The sequence below is a fragment of the Canis lupus genome, chromosome 24 (genome assembly GCF_003254725.2).
Source record: "Canis lupus dingo isolate Sandy chromosome 24, ASM325472v2, whole genome shotgun sequence".
NCBI lineage: Eukaryota > Metazoa > Chordata > Mammalia > Carnivora > Canidae > Canis > Canis lupus.
In genome coordinates, this window is record NC_064266.1 from 20,883,977 (window position 1) to 20,901,757 (window position 17,781).

Consider the following 17,781-nt stretch of genomic DNA (forward strand, 5'->3'; position numbering starts at 1 on the left):
CACATATTGCCGAAACAAGGCAAATGGAACTGAACTAGCCCTTCCAAGGGTAAAAGGAATTGTACTAGCCTTCCCGGTATAAGCAACTGTAACACTTGAAAAAATAGGGAAAGACTAACCATTCCAGTTACTGAATTAAAGGCGGAGCAGAGGGATCCCTGGGTGGCGCAGTGGTTTAGCGCCTGCCTTTGGCCCAGGGCGCGATCCTGGAGACCTGGGATCGAATCCCACGTCGGGCTCCCGGTGCATGGAGCCTGCTTCTCCTTCTGCCTGTGTCTCTGCCCCTCTCTCTCTCTCTCTATCATAAATAAATAAATTAAAGAAAAAATAAATAAATAAATAAATAAATAAATAAAGGCGGAGCAGAAATTAAGAGGCAACTTACAATGGGAGAAAATATTGCAAACTAGATATCTGATAAGGGGTTAATATCCAAAATATGTAAGCAATTTATACAACTCAATAACAAGGAAGGGAAATGATAAGAGAAGAAGGCTTGCAAATTTAGAAAGGAAAAAAGAACATTAAAATGGGCAAAAGAGTTAAATGTAACAGACAATTCTAATTCTCATTATCATATTTCATAGTTAAAACAAAAATTTTGGTGCCATATGACATAGTGCTCACTGTATGTAAAAAAATAGGCTATTATGATTTTTTGAAAGATTTATTTATTTATTTTTGAGAGAGAGAAAGAGAGAAGAGCGCAGGGTGGGGGGAGGTGAAGAGGGAAAGGAGAGAGAAATTCTCAAGCAGACTCCCCGCTGAGCACAGAGCCTGATCCAGGGTTTGATCCTAGAACCCTGAAATCATGATCTGAGCCAAAACCAAGAGTTGGATACTCAATGGACTAAGCCACCAAGGTGACCCTAGATTATTATATTGTTAAAGTGAGGAGACTAAAGAAACCCAAAAGGAAGTAAGATTACTGCACTGCACTTGAAGTGGCATAATGTTCATGCCAGAAGATTGTGATCAGTTACATATGTATATTTCAATCACTAAGAAAACTGTATAAAGCAATATATTTTTAAAAGCCCACTATAAGCAAAACTAGATCAATTCAAAACATTGTTGAAGTAATACACAGGAAGTTTAGAAAAGAAAAAGAGTGGGAATAAACCAAAAAAATAATAAAAATTGGAACACTTAAGCCCTAATATATCAATAATTACCATAAATGTAGAAGATCTAGAGTGACATTAGTAAAAAATGATGGAGTTGAGAATGCCAAAATTTTACCTCTCCATAGAAGCAGTGAGAATACTGGCAAAATGGTCAGAATCAACTTGGTTAGAACTCTGGAAATTGATCAATGATGTGTAACTGCCTGAGAGCACTTATTTAAGAAAAAAGGCTGGCACAGTAAAACAGTGAGCTTTCTATCATTTTACTAGACCCAGTATCACCTCCCACTCCTAAACTCAGTGGTAGCCTTGAAAGTAATCGGCTACATCCTCAGTTCTGGAAAGAACAGAACAGACACCACTAACAAAGAAGTACCATCATTTGATCTATCTGGTGGCTCCCTGCAAAATGGGCTTGAAAGACTTGACTTTATTTCACTTGACTCAGAACTAACTGCTAAAGACTCTATTAGGGAGAATTTGTTTAAAAAAAATAACAGGCATATATTTTAGTCAGAGCTGCCTGAGGAGATAAATAATGGTTGGGCGGGGGGAACAGATTAATCAAACAGCTTGAGAGGAAAGGCTAGGAAATGAATTGTTCATACAGGCTTTGAAAAACTCTGACACATTCACTCATACAAAGAAACAAGGAAGTATGACTCATACACAGGGAAAAACAATCAATAGGAAGCATTCTAGAGGAAGCCCATACATTGAATTGTCTGGACAAAGACTTTAAATTAACCTACTTTCAATAAGTCCAAACAGGGAAAGAAACCATGTCTAAAGAAGTAAAGAAGATACAAATAAATGCAAAGACACCCATGTCCATGGACTTAATATTTTTAAGATGTCAATACTACCCAAAGCAATCTACAGATTCAATGGAACTTTATCAAAATCCCAGAATTTTTTTTTCAAAAATAGAAAAATTTGTTCTAAATTTCATATGGAATCTTAAGAAGCCCTGAAATGGCCAAAATAATCTCAAAAAAAAGAAAGTTGGAAGCCTTATACTTTGCGATTTTAGAACTTGCTACAAAGCTACAGTGCTACAAAATAGTGTGTTGCTAATATAAAGACAGACATATGGACCAGTTGAATAGATTGGAGAGCCCAGAAATATAGCCCTCACATATATGCTCAGGTAAATTTGACAAAGGTGTCAAGACCATTCAATGGGGGAAAGAATAGTCTTTTCAGTAAATAATGTTGGGGAAACCGGGTATTCACATGCAAAAAAAATAAAAAATAAAAAAACAACTAAGTTGGAACACCACCCTATATTATATACAAAAATTAACTCAAAATTGATGAAACACCTAAGTATAAGACTAAAACGACAAAACTCTTAGAAGAAAATATAGGGAGAAAGCCTTATGACATTAGATTGGGTGATGATTTTTTGGAAATTATAGCAAAAGCACAGTTAACAATAGAAAACTAGGTATGTTGAACTTGATCAAAATGTAAAACTTTTGTGCATCAAATCACACTATTAAAAGATTGAAAGGGCACACCATGAAATGGGGGGAAATATTTGTAAATCATATATCTAATAAGGATATTAAAAAGGCATGAAGTAGTAATACCTAGATTATATACAGAACTACTCCCAATTCAACAGATTTCTAGTTTAAACATGGGCAAAGAACTCGAATAGACATTTTTCCGAGGAAGATTTACAAATGGCCAAGAGCACATGAAAAGATGCTCAAAATCACATATAATTAGGGAAATATAAAATCAAAACCACAATAAGATACTCTACACCCATTGGGATGGTCTTATTTTTTTAAAAATGAAAACAAATATTGGCAATGATGAAATTGGAACTCTGTACACTGCTGAATGGGAATGTAAAATGGTACAGCCTTATGGAAAACACTATGGTGACCCTTCAAAAAATTAAGCATAGCATTAACATATGATCCAGCAATTCCTTTTCTGGGTATATATTTTTAAAAAACTAAAGCAGGGATCCAAACAGATATCGGTACACTCATGTTCATAGCAGCATTATTTTCAACATCCAAAAGGTGGGATTAATAAAATGTTATGTATACATAAATGGAATATTATTCAGCCTTTAAAAAGGATAGAAATTCTGACACATGCTGCAACATAGGTGAATCTTGAAGATATTATGGTAAATGAATCAAGCCAGTCACAAGAGGACAAGTATTGTATGCTCCCACTTAAATATTAGAGTAGTCAAACTCACAGAGACAGGAAGTAGAATGATGGCAGCCAGGGGATGGAACCCCAACTGGGTACCCATTAAACACTAGCTCTCCATTTTTTCAATCTTTAATCTTTCTAGTCAAGTGGAACTTTTTTAACCCAGCTGTTCAATTGTCAGATCCAAGATGAGTAGTGAACATGACTGCCTCACAGTTAAGAGAAGATACTCAGGGGTACTTGGGTGGCTCAGTGGTTGAATGTCTTCTTTTTGGATCCTGGAGTCTTGGGATCAAGTCCCAAATGGGGTCCCTCCAGGGAGCCTGCTTCTCCCCCTGCCTATGTCTCTGCCTCTCTCTCTGTGTCTCTCATGAATAAATAAATAAAATCTTTTAAAAAAAAAAAAAAAAGAGAGAAGATACTCATTCTCAGGCTGCTATTGCTAATATTTCTATTCCCAATGCTGATTTAATATGGTTCTCTAATGGATCCTGTATGATAGACACACAGGGAAATATAAAAATGTATTATGCTATAGTCAGACCTCACAAGATTTAGAGGATATGTTGTTACAAACATAAAATCAGCCAAACAGCACTACTCATAGCTGGTACATGCGCTTTAAATTAACCCCCATTCTTAAAATATCTCTACTGACAGTAAATATGTGTGTGAGGCCTGCATACTATCTGAAAAAATAGAGCTTTCTGACATCAGTGAGAACTAAAATATCACATGGAAATGAATTGCTAATTTATTAGAGTCATTGAAATCTCCCAAACAGATTTATGTAATTCATTGTAGAACTCATACCAGATGAGATGAGCTATCTGAAGGAAATGAATTTACACAAAAATGTCTACTAAGGTTTGGATTGGGGAAATTGAAGCCCTATTTCTTCTATCTAGGGACTCCTATGCACAGTTTCAGAAATATGCAACTCCCCCCAAATTGAAAAATGGAAATCAAGGAGAGCTAAGAAAAGCACCAGAGGAATATGGGGGTTACCCCAGGGTATTATTCCTGTACCCCAACTGTATGCACACATGGCTTCTCATGCCATCATCAGCAATGTCATTCAAAGAAAATGAATACACTCTGAAAGTCTTGGAATTATACCACTCCTGTGTAAAGACCAAATCAGTAAATGATACAAACATGTGCTGTTTGTCAGAACATTTCTTTACAGGGAACAGCTAAGTTACATCAAGGAAACACACTGAGGTCCACGCTACCTAGGACCTGGGGACAAATGAGTATTGAGAGCTTCTACCATCAGAAGGTAAGAAATTCTGTTTAGTAATAGTATGTATGGTTTCTGGATGTCCAGAAGTGTTGCCATTGGCTAAAGTAGATGCTCAAATGATGAGCAAAGTCTTACTGAATTATATCATCCCAGTGTTTCAACTTCCTGAACATCTAGAATCCAAAAGATGAAGTCCTCCTATTTCTGTGGTAAATCAGGAGCTCTATAAGACCTTACAAATACGAATAACTTATCACACTCCTTATCATCCCTACTTCTCCAGAGAAATAGAATGAATGAACTTTGGTGGTTAAGTGTCCACCTTTGGCTTGGGTCATAATCTCAGGAGCCCATGTCAGGCTCCCTACTCAGTGGGAAGCCTACTCTTCTCTCTCCCCCTACTTGTTCTCTCTCTCTCTCTCTCTCTCTCTCTCTCTCTCTCTCAAATAAATAAAAAAATAAAATCTTCATTGAAAAAAAAGAATTATTTGGCTAACATATCAAACCATAGGTTTATGGTGATCAACAGCCTTGCCTTGGTTCTATGAAAATTAAAGTTAACTTCCATTAGCAAGTATGGTATTTCTCCTTTTGAGTTGATGTTTGGAAGTTCAGTGAGTATAGGATTTAAGACTAACCTGTTACCCTGATACCATGGAAAAAGCACATCGGACAGAAAAGATTTGCTTGTTTCCCTAGGCTCATTACGCCACCGTGTGGCCAGATGATGAAAGCCTCCCTCTGAGAAGGTGTGTCCTCAGCACAGACTAGGGGACAAACTCTACATCTAAGTGTCTTAACGATTGGTTGAATTGTTGTCACATTGGACAGGACCTTCTCAGATGTTGTTGGTAACTCACACCACTATCAAAGTGAAAAAGCAGCACAGCTGGATACATGCTTTACGTGTGAGACCAGCATCTATGACTGAGTGGGTGGTAATCCCCATTAAGGAGAACTGGAGGGTATTATGCTGAGTGAAGCAAGTCAATCGGACAAGGACAATCATTATATGGTTTCATTCATTTGGGGAAAATAAAAAATAGTGAAAGGGATTAAAGGGGAAGGGAGAAAAAATGAGTGGGAAATATCAGAGCAGGTGACAAAACATGAGAGACTCCTAACTCTGGGAAACGAACAAAGGGGAGTCGAAGGGGAGGTGGGTGGGGGGATGGGGTGACTGTGTGACGGGCACTGAAGGGGGCACTTGACGGCATGAGCACTGGGTGTTATGCTATATGTCGGCGAATCAAACTCCAATTTAAAAAATATACTAAATAGGGGATCCCTGGGTGGCTCAGCGGTTTAGCGCCTGCCTTTGGCTTAAGGCCTGATCCTAGAGTCCTAGGATCGAGTCCCACATCCGGCTCCCTGCATGGAGCCTGCTTCTCCCTCTGCCTGTGTCTCTACCTCAGTCTCTCCCTCTCTCTCTCTCTCTCTCTGTGTGTGTGTGTGTGTTTCTCATGAATACATAAATAAAATCTTTTTTAAAAATACATATATATACTAAATAAGTAAAAAGGACTTCAAAGTTATATTCTCCAGGCAGTAACTGAAAATAATATGCAAGATGAAGAAAAAAGATTCTCTAATGGACTGATGGCAAGAGAGGCAGACTGCCATTACTTTCTTATTAGTTATTCTGACCAGTATAATTCTAGTCATTTTATTGTGTACTAAACATGCAGCTCATAGTTTTATGTCTCCTTCTCTTAAAAATAAGTATCTCAACCTCATGGAATTTTGTACCAACTAAAAATTGTCCTGAATATGGGATTAAGGCTCAAGAAACCCCTTAATTTGTAACACTTCAGATACACTGATTGGGTGGTTTGCATTTAAAGGAGGTGGGAAATTTCAAATATTCCAACAGACTGAAATAAATATCACCCAAATGTTAAATAATATAATCTCAAGTATCACCTCCTATTGTGGTACTGAATGTGCCCATTAGATAGAATTGTTTACTAGTCAGGCTGAATATAATTACACTCACATTATATTTCATAGGACTCCAATGGCTCATTTTCTCTTATAGCCATCTAGATGTGCTTTAACAAAACTAAAGATGAATACAAAGGTTAGGAAAAGAATATCTGAACTAAATGGTGTGATTGGTTTCTTCAAAAAGTCCATAATATATCATCCCATAAAAATTAGTTTATCCTCTTTATTACCTGGCAATCTTCAGTTCACATATTTAAGGCCCCTAGGAGAAAATGAACTGTATTTCTTAGTATTACTGCTGCTAATATGAATCAATTTGACTTTTGTGCAATCGACTTTACATATTTACAGAGGGGCCAAAAGGACCAAGATATTTACAGAGGGGCCAAAAGGACCAAGATCAAACTAAAATAGACATCAAGTACTGTGTTAGGAAGAATTGGAACCAGGACCAGAATCTCAAACTCTTGTAGTACAGAAATACTCATCAGCAACTTAACATCTTGGGGCAGTTATGGAAACATGTAATTCAGAGGCAAACAGGATGGAATCATAGTCTAATATAGGATTCGCAGCAGGAGCAAAATGAGAATGAAATTAAGGGAGAATTTGGAATTGGACACCTTAAAATGAAATTCAGTTGCAACAAAATATAGCTAAAGAATTGTCACAAGCCATCCTCTGTATAACTGAACAACTAGATATTCAACAATTACAGGATATACTTACTAGCACTGAACAGCAGGATCGTACCCACTTATGGGAGCAACTAGTACTGGGCATGGAACTGTCTATGGAAAGATTAAAGGATGGTGTAAAAACATTGATCATAGGGCAGCCCAGGTGGCTCAGCGGTTTAGTGCCGCCTTTAGTCCAGGATATGATCCTGGAGACCTGGGATTGAGTCCTGTCAGGCTCCCTGCATGGGGCCTGCTTCTCCCTCTGCCTGTGTCTGTGCCTCTCTCTGTGTCTCTCATGAGTAAATAAATAAAATCTTTTTTTTTAAATGTTGATCATACCATACATATGAAAGCTTAAAGTTGGCATTTGCAAATTGAAACTACTGAAAACTGAACCAATGTAACTAGTGTGACTAAAAGATAGAAGTTTTCTCCTAATCCAAGGTGGAACAAATGTGTTAGAGTGTGCCTGTCATTTGAGGAGACAGGGACAGGGAGGACAGGAACTATAATCTATAATTCAAATGTTACTCTTGATAGAGACAGATGTTTGAAATGGCATGCTGAATATATTTATTCCCAAGATTTGGAACAAACTGAGCTCACTTCCTTTGAATTTAATAGTTTTATATTACTCTCCAATGAGCACCTCATAATCAATCTTTAATAGGCAATAATATAAGTATTGTGTCATATTGGAAGCATTAGTTGGAAAAGTGAGATTATTTCTATCGGCAGTGCTTTAATTTGTAAGAATAATATAACTTGCATAATTAATGGATATTCACAAGAAATATATTGGACCACACAAGAAAAATTTCTACAGAAAGCTTTAGACCACCCAGCCAGCTCCACATGTTGATGACACATTAGGTATCAGTTGGGTTAAGCTAAGAAGAGAGCTGATGAATAGCTCTCAAATTGTAGAGCAGTTAGAAAAACAAGCTACTAAGACTTATCAACAATTTGATTATGGAGAATTCTTATGCATAGCTAATCGAGAATCTGCTTTAATTATACATCCCTAAGATGATGTTTTCAAGGCTATTGACCTAAAACCAAAATTCTTTTAATTTTTAAAAAGCATCCTATCATAATATTAATCATGGCTTTATTATGTATACTTCTTAGGGCTTGTTGGATATATAGAGTATTAATTAACAGCTCAGAGAGAAATCAACATTACAGTGTAAATTTTATAGAGAATTTCCTACTACAAAAGATTACCTAAAGGAGAAATGATTGTAGGGAAACTGAACTTAATAGAATCTTACTGGTGCGTGTTGAAAAATGTGACTAATCAAAAAAAAAAAAAAAAAAGGAAAATGTGACTAATCATATATGCTATCTACACTGTAAGGGACGAACATAAGGGGTAGTATGAAGAATTATAAAGACTAGAACATCAAAGCAAGACTGATCAGGAGTTATAAAAAACAGAACAGGAGAGTAAGCTCAGTGTGAGTACTGATGCAAATTGGATGTCTCCTATTTGCTAAAAGTAAACCATAGTTCAATTTTTTAAAATTTTTATTTATTCATGAGAGACACACAGAGAAAGGCAGAGACATAGACAGAGGGAGAAGCAGGCTCCTCACAGGGAGCCCGATGCAGAACTCGATCCCCAGACCAGGATCACACCCTGAGCCGATCCCTGAGCCAAAGGCAGATGCTCAACCACTGAGCCACCCAGGCGTCCCAATCATAGTTCAATTTAAATATTTTTATTATTCCATTTAAATCTTTAAAAAATAAAAATAGCTTCCACAACTTTATGGCTTTCTTTTCTCTATCTTATTGACAGCTTTTGTTCAAAAAGTGTTCCTAAAATTAACAAGGCAGGAAACAACAAATGTTGGGGAGGATGTGGAGAAAGGGGGATCCTCCTGCGCTGTTGGTGGGAATGTGAACTGGTGCAGCCACTCTGGAAAACTGTGTGGAGGTTCCTCAAAGAGTTAAAAATAGATCTGCCCTATGACCCAGCAATTGCACTGTTGGGGATTTACCCCAAAGATACAGATGCAGTGAAATGCCAGGACACCTGCACCCCGATGTTTATAGCAGCAATGTCCACAATAGCCAAACTGTGGAAGGAGCCTCGGTGTCCATCGAGAGATGAATGGATAAAGAAGATGTGGTTTATGTATACAATGGAATATTCCTCAGCCATTAGAAACTACAAATACCCACCATTTGCTTTGACGTGGATGGAACTGGAGGGTATTATGCTGAGTGAAGTAGGTCAATCGGGGAAGGACAAACATTATATGGTCTCATTCATTTGGGGAATATAAAAAGTAGTGAAAGGGAATAAAGGGAAAAGGAGAAAAAATGAGTGGGAAATATCAGGGAGGGAGACAGAACATGAGAGACTCTTAACTCTGGGAAACGAACTAGGGGTGGTAGAAGGGGAGGTGGGCGGGGGTGGGGGTTACTGGGTGACGGGCACTGAGGGGAGCACTTGATGGGATGAGCACTGGGTGTTGTTCTATATGCTGGCAAATTGTACACCAATAAAAAATAAATTTATTTAAAAAAAAGTGTTCCTCATTTTAATGAAGTGAAAGTCCTCTCTTTCCCTTCACAGTTAGTATATTCTATGTCCTGTTTAAAAATCTTTACTTACGCTAAGGTCATAAACATATTCTCCTATGTTTCTTCCAGAAACTTGGTATGAAGGTTTTACATTCTTATTAAGATCAATAATCCAGGGCAATCCCTGGGTGGCGCAGCGGTTTGGCGCCTGCCTTTGGCCCAGGGCGCGATCCTGGAGACCCGGGATCGAATCCCACGTCGGGCTCCCGGTGCATGGAGCCTGCTTCTCCCTCTGCCTATGTCTCTGCCTCTCTCTCTCTCTCTCTCTCTGTGACTATCATAAATAAATAAGAATTTTAAAAAAATGAAGCAGGCTGGCCTGCTTCCAAAAAAAAATAATAATAATAATAATCCAGGGCATCCCCGGTGGCTCAGCGGTTTAGCGCCGTTCGGCCCGGGGTGTGATCCTGGAGACCCGGAATCGAGTCCCATGTTGGGCTCCTGGCATGGAGCCTGCTCCTCCTTCTGCCTGTGTCTCTGCCTCTCTCTCTCTCTCTCTCACTCTGATGAATAAATAAACAAAATCTTAAAAAAGAAAAAAAAATAAGATCTATAATCTGTATGGAATTGATTTTAGTGGATGATGTGAGAGAGAGGCCAAGTTTCATTTTTTTTCTGTATGGATACCCAAAGCACCATTTATTGAGAACACTATCCTTTCTTCTTTACTCTGTTGTGACACTTTTCTCAGAAATCAACTAGCTATGGATGACTAGGTCTATTTCTGGACTCTGTTTCATTTCCTTTGTTTATTTTTTCCTCAATATCACAGTCTCTTAATTACTAGGGCTTTACAATAAATCTCAAAATATTGAAATTTAAATCCTACAACTTTGTTCCTCAAGATTATCTTGATTATTCTGTGCCCATTTATGTCTATAAATCTTTGAATCATCCCATCAATTTACACAAAGAGAAAATACATGGGATTTTGATTGTGATCATACTGAATCTACAAATCAGTTTGGAGAATATAGACATCATATATAGAAGGTGAAGTCCTCCATCTGTTTTGTTCTTCTTGAATTTATCTCAATTTATTAGTTTCCCATGTGGAAATCTTGACTTTCTTTGGATTTGTTCCTACCTACTTGATGTTTTTTATTCCACTGTAAATGTGTCTTTTCGTTTACCTTTATTTTCTCTCTTTCTCTCTATCTTGCAGAATTTTATGTGTTGGTGCATTTATTTAAATTTTTTTCTCAAAAAAGGAGAGAATACCTTAGGTAGTCCTAATGACTTTTCCCCCAGCTTTATTGAGACAAAATTCACACATAATATTGTATAAGTTTGAGGTGTAAAATGTGCTGATTTAATATACTTATATATTGCAAAATGATTACCACTGTAGCATTGCTAATGGCTCCATCATGTCACATAATTACCATTTCCTTTTTGTGGTAACATTTAAGATCTACTCTCTTGGTAACTTTCAAGTATATAATACTGTATTATTACCTTTGATCATCAAGCTGTACATTAGATCTCCAGAACTTATTCATCTTATAACTGGGAGTTTGTATCCTTTGCTCACCATCTCTCCATTTCACCCCACCCACCCTCAGTCCCTGGCAACCACCACTCTACCCTCTGTTTCTACTGGATAATCTAACTTCACTTTCCAATTGTTGTTAACCTTGTGTCCAGAAGAGTTAATAAGCTTTCTTATTAATTCTAATAGTTAACTTGTAGATTCTTTCTAATTTTCTACAAAGATACGTATATAGGAGTTAATTCCTACTTTCCAGGATTATTGTGAGGATAACAAGGATAATGATGATTGCTAACAACTAACGAACACCTACTGTTTTTCAGGAGTTGTTCTCCTTTCAAAAGAACAACTTTCCAAAATGAACCAAAATGGCAGACTGTAGTGTTAGATTGTCCTCAGCTTCTCAGATGTAAATGTAATCAGAAGACCTAGAAGCTCAGGAGGATGAGTTTCTGGCCCTGGTGAGTATTTATGATGGAGATGCATTTGAAAAACCAAGAGTCTATCCAAGTTGGAGAAACCAGAATCTATATGGACTTTTCACAAAATTTCATGGTATCTGCGCCTGCAAGCACTTAGACAACCTGCAGGAAGACCACCATGGCATCAGGTCCGTTTGCCTGGATGCAATTTCTTAAGGAAGAGACCCTAGCTGAATATTGTCTCTTTCAACCTCAAAAGAGGGGTTCTCTGAAAAAAGTGAAGAGAAGGATGGCCCAAGCCTCTAACACAGAGCTAGATTTTGGAGGACCTGATAGATCTTATGTAGACAAGAGGATATCGTGGATGAGAGACCCATGCAGGATATAGAATTGTAGTTGAGTCTGATCCAGGAAATCTTGGATTCTGATCAAGCTCAGCAGATAAAATGCTTTAATAGTAAATTGCTCCTGTGCAATATCTGTTTCTGTGAGAAGGTGGGTAATGAATGAGTGAATGCATGCACTTTTTGGAGTGTGGGCATGCATACTATAAAGCCTGTCTGAAGGACTCCTTTGAAATCTAAATCAGGATAGCCAAGTTCAGTGCTTCAACTGCCCAGAACCCAAGTTTCATGGCCACTCTTCATCAGGTCAAAGAACTAGTGGAAGCAGAGTTATTTACCCATTATGATTACCTTCCCCTCCAGCCAACTTAGTCTTAAAGGCAGCTGTGATGTACTGCCCCTGCTCATGCTGCCAGCTGCCTGATATGGGGAACCAGGCTGTACAATGGACATCTGCTCTGGCTGCAATTTTTCCTTTTCTATGCCTTGTGCAGACTGACCTACCATGGGACCTTTCCATGTAAGATGACTGCAGAAAAATTAATAGTTTTATGAAGTGAGTACTTGTAAGCAGATGAGGCCAATAAAAGACTTGGAACAGAGGTGTAGTTAAAAAAAAAAAAAAAAAGCACTGGAAGAGATGGAAAGTAAGAAGTGACTAGGAAAGGACTCAAAAAGCTGCTCATGTTGTGGGACTCCCATGAAGAAATTAGATGGATGTAACAAGAGGACATGTCCTGACTATATGCAATATTTCTGTTGGATTGGGTTCTCTCTCTAGCGCAAACCCTTATAAACACTTCACTGATCCTGTTTCCCCATGTTTTCACTGGTTTTTCCAGGCTGTGGTTGTTATTGGAGATATTTGAGAAGATGAGACTGAAGACAAGTTACCTCCTACTGCTTGAGATATGGAAGTGGAATAGTTTGCCTTAATTTCATTAAATACATAGAGTAACTTTGTAGAATTTTTATGATACCATTCATTCACTCTTCCCATGTAAAAGATATGGAAGAACAAGGTTTATATTTTCATATGGTACTACTTATTTAGGCACAGTCATACATTTTTCAATGAGCATAATTGGAAAAAATATAATCCAAAGTTTCAGAAAATGAAAACTAGATATTAAACATAAATATTATAATGTGTCCAAAGCTCCAAGTAGTTAAAAATTAAATATTTATTGACTGAAGGAGAGTGAGAGATAAAGACTTCCAGTTATGAAATGAATAAGTCATGGGAACAAAAGGCACAGCATAAGGAATATAGTCAATGATATTATAACAGTGATGAATGGGAACAGGTGGTAGATATACTTGTGAGTACAGCATAATGTATAAACTTATGTGTCAAATCTACAAAACTAAGTGGTACACCTGAAACTCATGTAACATTGTGTTTCAATTATATTCAAATAAAAAATAAATAAAATTAAACATCCATTTTCTTGCTTAAGCTTTAGGCAAAGAGAGGGGTTGGGCACCTGGGTGCTCAGTGATTGAGGTTTGCCTCAACCTCAGCAGTGGTTGAGTGGTTGCCTTTGGCTCGTAGTGATCCTTGGGTCCTGGGCTCGAGTCCCACATAGGGCTCCCTGCAGAGAACCTGCTTCTCCCTCTGCCTCTGTCTCTGCCCCTCTCTGTGTGTATGTGTGTGTGTGTGTATGTGTGTGTGTGTGTGTCTCATGAATAAATAAATAAAATCTTAAAAAAAAAAAAAGAGGAGGATCAAGAGTTAGATTTATAGACCTTTTTGCCTCTGAGAAGCATCCCTCTAAGATATTTTATGTGAGCCCCCTCAGTACTACTTAAAATCGGGGTGGGCAGAAGCTTTATTTAAATTGTACTGAGACCTCATCTCATTTATTCCATGTTATTATATTCCTTTCAACCTAATTTTTTAAAAGATTTTATTTATTTATTCATGAGAGACACAGAGAGAGAGAGAGAGAGGCAGAGACACAGGCAGAGGGAGAAGCAGGTTCTCTGCAAGGAGCCCTACGTGGGACTCGATCCTGGGTTTCCAGGATCACACCCTGGACTGAAGGTGGCACTAAACTGCTGAGTCACCAGGGCTGCCCTCAACCTAAATTTCTGATAAAAATCCTTCTTTGGAGGGAGCCATTTACTCTATAACTGATTAGATGGCCTAGTGTCATTTTGATCTACTACTCTTTAGAATGGAAATTTATAGACAATTTTAAAAATATTTGAAAACCAACAAAGACTGTGGGTAACTTCGTATTTCTTAGTGGTGTATAGTCTACTGGTGTGAGTCAAGTCTAGAATTTAATGAAACTGGCTCAGAAGAATTTCAATCCCATTCAGCCTTCCTGGGCAGTAAAGCTTAGATTCAAAACAACTTGCCTTTGCTGCCTTTGTTCTATTTTCTCTCCCTTTACCCTCACGCTACCTTCTGTAGGTAAGGACAATTTTAATATTATCTCCAGTAGCTCATAGTTTTACTCCCTCTGCTAGAATAAGACAAAGCCTGATATATTCTCCAACTAAACTTTCTTTAATTATTTGTTTTGTTAGCCTGTCCACATCACTGTAGTTCCAGTCCTAACTTTCTGAATTCTTTTTAAAGTTGTTCTTTACCCAACTATGGGGATTTGGCTTCCTACCCTTTATTTGACAGCAATGTTTGGAGGGATAATTTTGACCTAACACTTAGATATCTCTTAGGGAGTTTTGTTTGCTTTTTGAAAAATTATCTTTCCTTATTGTTTGAGGAGGGTCTTGGCCGCAAAATAAGATTTTTTGAAAAAAAGAAAAAAAGAAAACAGAAGAATTAGGCTATACCTGGGGACATGTTCTTTTTTCTGATCTTATCATTGAAAATTGGGGGATCACTTTTAACCATTCTATGTATGTGTCCAAAGAATCAGCAAGGATTGTTTCTGGGTTGTAAGGATGCTTAATCTTAAAAATAATTTCTAAAAATTGTCATTAAAAAAGAATAGATGTAGGCTTTGTTCTATGGAAGCCACCAAACATCTCTCTCTTTTCTCCCTGCTAATAACAAGGAGCTGAAGAGGAAGGAGGAAGGACCCTGAAAGCAGAGAGCAGACCTCTGGTTGAGACTTGGTGGAGAAGGCAGTGAGATTGTGACACCAAAGCAGAGAAGCACACTCAGCACTTATGAATCACCCCTGACCAGCAGGCCAGTTGCTGAGGAAGCTATAGTTTAGGGTTACTGTGGAAATTGATCAGAACTTAGAAGCATAGAACACCTTGCACTGAGGTACTCATAACCCATCCTTGGGTGAGGCCAGAAAGAAACATTATTCCTCCCCTTTCCTGTACCTCACTTTTGCTTAAGCAAGCTCACTTTCTCCATTAAAGGAGAATTACAGAAACTACAATAAAGAGTTGGTGTTGCGTATTCACTCTGCATTTGACCAATTTACTAGTTTGGGCACTGGGTATTTCTGTGTCTCTAGCAGAAGATGTAAAGCCAGGTCTAGCCCAGGTGCTAGTAAATACAAATTGGTAAGTAGTTAGAATGATGGGTTGTAGAGGACTTTGAACACCAAATTAATGAATTTGGATTTTAGACATAGCCCATATAAGCCCCAACATCAAGCGAAGAAGTGTGAGTTAGTGGAAAGGGCATGGGCTTTGGAGCCATATGGAGTGGAATGCCAGCCTTGGTTCTGCTGTTTGACAAGAGCAATTTAACAAAGGTCCCTTTGAGAAGAATGGGATGCACTTTCTTATTCTTAACAAAGTCATAAAAGCAACTTATTCTTAACTAACTCACCAGAGCAACATTTATCCAGTACAGCCAAATGAAATAGAAGACTATATCAGCAATTTATAAAAATTAATAAATGATTTGGATATTACTAGAATGAGTAAGTGGGAAGACTGTGCTTCCACATGATCATCAGTAACAGGGAGAAAAGCTTTTGATTCTTGGGAGTTGATCTTATATCCAGCAAAGCTGTTGAACTCTCTTCTGAATCCTCTTAATTTGTCCTTTGATTGATTCTGTTGGCTTTTCCAGGTAAGTGGTTGATCATCTGCAGATGATGACAATGATATCTCCACCTTTTCAGTCCTTGCACTGTTTCTTATTTTTCCTAATAACATGGGCCAGGTTCTCCATTTGCAATAGTAGTAGGAATCCTTCCATTTTTTTTCTCCTACCGGTTTTACAGGGAATGTATCTAAAATTCCTTGAATAAATATAACATACTCCTCAAGAGTTTGGCATTTAGTCTTTAGCATGTTTAGTGAGTTATTTTCTCTTTCTAATTTCTTAAGTTATTCCACAATTAATTGGTTTTGAAATTCAGAAAATACTTTCCCTGGAGCATTTAAGGTAATCCTATCCTTAGATTTTCTGATATTACATCATCCTCATGTTTTTAGATCTATCCTAATTAATCACAGTGTATTTTTAACACATTATCAAGTCTGATTAGCTACAAATTTTATTTGGAATTCAGGCACATATGTACAAAGGAAATACAGTCCATCATTTTTCTGCTCTTCATTGTTATCTGTTTTTGAAATCAAGATAATACCTCCTAAAATCGTCTGGGCAGCTCTTACATTTCCTCTATTCTCTGGAACAACTTGTGTAAGACAGAAATTAACTGTTCCTCGAAGTTTCCAAGATCTGAGATGACCATCTAATTCAACCACAATTAATGTAAACAGGACAGCACTTGAGAATAAAGGACAGCATTATTAAAATTGTGCTAGGGCAAAAGAGCATGAACAAGGACTATTTTAAGCACAACAAACTAGAACTCGGTGTTAATATTTTATGAGTAAGAGACTTAGTGGGAGGAGAGTCCTCTCAGCATCATGACAAGGTCTTCATGCTTGGTTGATCTATTCAAGTTTATATGTCTTCCAGTGCTACTCTTGATGGATTTCTTTTCTTTGAAGTACTTTTTAAATTTATTATGCATTTTTGTTCATCATAGAGCAAAATGTTCTGTAGACCTGGCATGCCCAAACCACCATAAGTGATTTTTATATCCCTTCAACCTCTTTCAATCTAGCACAGTCCCTAATTTTGTCACACACTGACTTGAAGACATCGTGGCCACTTGTTCTTACGGTGACCCCCTTCTGTTTTGTCTGGTATTTTTTAGCTTGTTCACCAATATATCGTGTAAATACAAGGTTGGTTCTAATGGATTTATTGATTCACAATAAAACTTTTGGCAAAAATGGGTCAGAGGTGAAGCACTGTTCTTCATATTGCAACACATCAGGAGTCACTTAATATCTACATGTCATGTAATATTCAGATTCACAACCAAATTAAAGTGATGAGTGTCTGATCTTTTTATTGAATAGTGCTGTTTTCCCTCTTTTATATTGAAAGTAATCAATATGTGCTGTTTTGCCTATACAAATGTCAATCCTATGTCAATCATACACTTAATAGATTTAACACACATTGTAGTCCTTGCCTGAATCAATAAATTCTTTAGGATTTGCAGGACACAATTCAATAAAATAGAACTTTTCCTCATCAACTAGAGCTATTTGGTTACTAGAAATAGAGCTCCCACTGGACAGACAGGATGAATACTTAATCCATTCAAATTAGTTACTGGTGTTCAAAGTAAGAAGCTTGCTTTGTGGCTGCCTCAAACGGGGACACGTGAGTTTTTCTGGTTATCCATCTCTGAGTATCATTAGGCAATTATGTCTTTTCATTGATTCAGTGTATTTTAACCCTTTATATTTGGCATTATTTTTGATGCCCAGATTAT

General features: G+C 37.5%; 1 pseudogene; it reads left to right on the forward strand.

The window, feature by feature from the left end:
- LOC112673753 (E3 ubiquitin-protein ligase RNF14-like) overlaps positions 1–13,503 on the forward strand; it is a 28,924-nt pseudogene extending 15,421 nt beyond the window's left edge.
- The last annotated feature ends 4,278 nt before the right edge of the window (positions 13,504–17,781 follow it).